The following is a 5,582-nucleotide window of genomic DNA, read 5'->3' as shown; positions in this document are numbered from 1 at the left end:
AAATATCTATTCCATGTTCTGCTTTGACTATGGGATATTTTAAATATACTGAATTAGTACCATGTATATGCTCTTGATTTTGTCACCTGATCCTTTACGTTATATCCCCCAAATCATTGCCAAAACCAGTTGTCGTGAAACTTGCCCCTTCTGTATTGTTCTAGGAGTTTTACAGTTACAGGATTTATGTTAAAGTCTTAGTTCATTTTTTTAAATTGACACACGGAATGTTACATATATTGGGGTACAATTATATATAGGTTGTATAATGATCAAATCAGAGTATTTAGTGTATTTATTACCTAATGCAATTGTTATTTTTGTGGTGAGAACATTCAAAAGCCCCTTTTCTAGCTATTTCATCTTATCTTTGTTTTTTGGGGTTTTTTGAGACAAAGTCTTGCTCTGTCACCTAGGCTGGAGTGCAGTGGTGTAATCTTGGTTCACTGCAACCTCCACCTCTTGGGTTCAAGTGATTCTTGTGCCTCAGCCTCCTGAGTAGCTCGGATTACAGGCATGCTCCACCACACCCAGCTAATTATTGTATTTTTAGTAGAGATGGGGTTTTGCCATGTTGGCCAGGCTGATCTCGAACTCCTGGCCTCAAGTGATCCACCAGCCTTGGCCTTCCAAAGTTATGGGATTACAGGCATGAGCCAACTTGCCCGACCTTATTTATTTATTTAGAGACAGAATTTTGCTCTATCACCCAGACTGGAGTGCAGTAGTGGAATCATAGCTTACTGTAACCTCAAACTCCCAGGCTCAAGTGATCCTCCCACTTTAGCTTCCGAACTAACTGGGACTACAAAAACATGACACCATGTCTGGCTAATAATTTTATTTTCTGTAGAGATGGGGTCTTATTATGTTGTCCAGGCTGGTCTTGAACTTCCGACTTCAAGTGATTCTCCTATCAGCCTCACAAAGTGTAGGGATTACAGTCGTGTTTCACCACACTTGGTCTCTTCTAGCTATTTTGTACTACTGCGTAGCAGAAAACCAGAACTTATTTCCCCTGTCTAATTGTAACTTAATATTTGTCAAGTAACCTCTTCCCATCCTCCCCGTTTACTCTCCTGTGATCCCTGTTGTATTCGTTGCTTCTATAAACCCCTCCTTTTTTTTCATATTACTCATAAAAGTGAGATTATAATGTTGATTGTCCTACATCCAGGGGCACAGATGGATGTTTTTCCCTGAGGGTCCCTTAATTTGCATATGAATTAGCTATATGCTTCTTGCCTATGGAAATATCTGTTTTCTTTCAGGGTTTTTATAGTTTTGGGTTTTACATTTAAGTCTTTAATTCATCTTGAGTTAATTTTTGTATATGATGTAAGGAAGGAATTGAGTTTCAGTTTTCTGCCTATGGCTAGCCAGTTCTCCCAGCATTATCTACTGAATAGAAAATTCTTTCCCCATTTCTTGTTTTTGTCAGCTTTGTCAAAGGTCAGATGGATGTAGATGTGCAGCTTGATTTCTGGCCCTCTATTCTGTTTCATTGAGACAAAGAAGGGCATTACATAATGGTAAAGGGTTCAATTCAACAAGAAGATGTAACTATTCTAAATATAAATGCACCCAATCCAGGAGCACCAAGATTCATAAAGCAAGTTCTTAGATACCTACAAAGAGACCTAGACTCGTATATGATAACAGTAGGAGAGTTTAACACACCACTGACAATATTAGACAGATCATCGAGACAGAAAATTAGCAAAGATATTCAGGACCTGAACTTAGCTCTGGATGAAGTGGACCTGATAGATATCTACAGAACTCTCCACCCAAAACAACAGAATATACAGTCTTCTCATCACCACACAACACTTACTCAAAAATTGACCATGTATTGTAAGTAAAATAATCCTCAGCAAATGCAAAAGAACTGAAATCATAACAGTCTCTCAGACCACAGCATAATCAAATTGGAACTCAAGATGAAGAAATCCACTCAAAAGCACACAAGTACATGAAAATTGAATAATCCGTTCCTGAATGACTTTTGGGTAAATAATGAAATTAAGGTAGATATCAAGAAGTTCTTTGAGGCCGGGCGCGGTGGCTCACGCTTGTAATCTCAGCACTTTGGGAGGCCGAGGCGGGTGGATCACGAGGTCATGAGATCGAGACCATCCTGGCTAACACGGTGAAACCCCGTCTCTACTAAAAATACAAAAAATTAGCCGGTCGTGGTGGCGGGCGCCAGTAGTCCCACCTACTCGGGAGGCTGAGGCAGGAGAATGGCGTGAACCCTGGAGGTGGAGCTTGCAATGAGCGGAGATTGCGCCACTGCACTCCATCCTGGGTGACAGAGCAAGACTTGTCTCAAAAAAAAAAAAAAAAAAAAAAAGAAGTTCTTTGAAACTGAGAACAAAGACACAATGTTCCAGAATCTCTGGGATACAGTTAAGAAGTGTTAAGAGGAAAATTTATAGCACTAAATGGCCTCATCAACAAACTAGAAAGATCTCAAGTCAACAACGCTAACATTTCCACCAAAAGAACTGAAGAACCAAGACCAAATAAAACCTAAAGCTAGCAGAAGACAAGAAATCACCAAGATCAGAGCCAAACTGAAGGAGATAGAGACATGAAAAACCCTTCAAAAATTCAAAAAATCTAGAACCTGGTTTTTTGAAAAATTAATAAAATAGATAGACCACTGGCTAGACTAAAAAAGAAGACAAGAGAAAAGAATCAAATAAACACAATCGGAAATGATAAGAAGGATATCAGCATTGAGCGCACAAAAATACAATCATCAGAGAATATTATGCGTACATAAATTAGAAAATCTAGATGAAATGGATACTTTTTTTTTTACACATAAACCCTCCTAAGACCGAACCAGAAAGAAATTCAATCCCTGAATTGACCAATAACGTGTTCTGAAATTGAAGCTGTAATAAATAGCCTGCCAACCAAAAAAACACAAAAAACAAAAAACAAAACCCAGGACCAGATAGATTATTCACAGTGGAATTCTACCAGAGGTACAAAGGAGAGCTGGTACCATTTCTACTGAAACCATTCAAAATAAAATGAAAAACAGGGACTCCTCCCTAACTCATTTTATGAGGCCAGCATCATCCTAATACCAAAACCTGGCAGACATACAACAAAAAATGAAAGTTTCAGGTCAATATTCTTGATGAACATTGATGTAAAAATTCCCAATAAAATACTGGCAAACCAAATCCAGCAACACATCAAAATGCTTATCCACCAGAAGGAAATTGAATCCCTGAATTGACCAATAATGTGTTCTGAAATTGAAGCAGTAATAAATAGCCTGCCAATCAAAAAAAATCAAAACAAAACAAAACAAAAACCCGGGACCCGATAGATTCACAGTGGAATTCTACCAGAGGTACAAAGAGGAGCTGGAACCATTTCTACTGAAACCATTCAAAAAAATTGAAAAGGAGGGACTCCTCCCTAACTCACTTTATGAGGCCAGCATCATCCTAATACCAAAACCTGGCGACATACAACAAAAAAAAGGAAGTGTTAAGTCAATATTGTTTATGAACATTGATGCAAAAATTCTCAATAAAATAATGGCAAACCAAATCCAGCAACACATCAAAATGCTTATCCACCATGATGAAGTTGGCTTCTTCCCCAGGATGCAAACTTGGTTCAACATATGCAAATCAATACATGTGATTCATCACATAAGCAGAACTAAAGACAAAACACACATGCATATTTTAATAGATGCAGAAAACAAACAAACAAAAAAGCTAAAACTAAAAACCCTACAAGAGACCAAGCATGGTGGCACACGCCTGTAATCCCAGAAGTTTGGGAAGCCAAGGTGAGTGGATCACCTGAGTTCAGGAGTTTGAGACCCGCCTGGCTCACATGGCAAAACCCTGTCTCTACCAAAAGTACAAAAAAATTAGCCAGGCATGGTGGCACACACCTGTAATCCCAGCTACTTGGGAGGCTGAGGCAGGAGAATCACTTGAGCCAGGGAGACAGAGATTGCAGTGAGCCAAGATCACGCAACTGCACTCCAGCTTGGGTGACAGAGTGAGACTCCATCTCAAAAAACCAAAAACAAAACAAAAAAGAAAAAACCCTAGAAGAGAATGTAGGCAGTACCATTCAGGACATAGGCACAGGCAAAGATTTCATGGCAAAAACACCAAAAGCAATTGCAACAAAAGCAAAAATTGACATATGGGATCTAATTAAACTAAAGAGCTTCAGGTAACTATCATCAGAATGAATAGACAACCTACAGTACGGGAGAAAATTTTTGCAATCCATCTGACAAAGGTCTAATATCTAGAATCTACAAGGAACTTAAACAAATTTACAATAATAAACCAACCTCAATAAAAAGTGGGCAAAGGACATGAACAAACACTTCTCAAAAGAAGGCATACATACAGCCAACAAACATTAAAAAAAAGCTCAGGCCGAGTGCTGTGGCTCACGCCTGTAATCCCAGCACTTTGGGAAGCTGAGACGGGTGGATCACCTGAGGTCAGAAGTTTGAGACCAGCCTAGACAACATGGTGAAACCCTGTCTCTACTAAACAATAATACAAAAATTACCTGGGCATGATGGCGGGTGCCTGTAATCCTAGCTACTTGGGAGGCTGGGGCAGGAGAATTGCTTGAACCTGGGAGGCGGAGGTTGCAGTGAGCCAAGATCGTGCCACTGCACTCCAGCCTGGGCGATAGAGCGAGAGTCTTTCAAAAAAAGAAAAAAAATAAAAGCTCAACATCACTGATCATTAGAGAAATGCAAATCAAAACCACAATGAGATACAATTTCATGTCAGTCAGAATGGCTTTTATTAAAAAGTTAAAAACAACAGATCCTGATGAGGTTGTGGAGAAAAGGGAATGCCTTTATGCTGTTGGAGGGAGTGTGAACTAGTTCAGCCATGTGGAAGACAGTGTGGCAATTCCTCAAAGACCTAGAGGCAGAAATACCATTTGACCCCAGCAATCCCATTACTGGGTATATACCCAGAGGAATATAAATCATTCTATTATAAAGATACATGCATGCATATGTTCATTGCAGCACTGTTTACAATAGCAAAGTCATGGAATCAACCTACATGTCTGTCAATGATAGACTGGATAAAAAAAATATGATACATATATACCATGAAATACTATGCAGTCATGAAAAAGAACAAGATCATGTCCTTTGCAGGGACATGGACAGAGTTGGAAGCAATTATCCTCAGCAAACTAACGCAGGAACAGAAAACCAAATACCGAATGTTCTCACTTATAAGTGGGAGCTGAATGATGAGAACACATGAACATATGGTGGAAAACAACACTGGGCACCTGTTGCCGGGGGAGAGCATCAGGAAGAATAGCTAATAAATGCTGGGCTTAATACCTGGGTGATTGGATGATCTGTGCAGTAAACCACCATGGCACATGTTTACTTATGTAACAAACCTGCACATCCTGTACATGTAATCCTGAATGCAAAAGTTGAGGAAAAGTTGAAGAAAGTTGAAGTGCAGGCAGTTAAGAGGCAATAAACAAGAGGAGAGGGAAAGAGAAGAGAAGATGGAAGGGAAAGAAGAGGTAGC

Source organism: Pan paniscus, chromosome 6, assembly GCF_029289425.2.
Source record: "Pan paniscus chromosome 6, NHGRI_mPanPan1-v2.0_pri, whole genome shotgun sequence".
Taxonomy (NCBI): domain Eukaryota; kingdom Metazoa; phylum Chordata; class Mammalia; order Primates; family Hominidae; genus Pan; species Pan paniscus.
Note: the sequence above shows the minus strand (reverse complement) of the source record.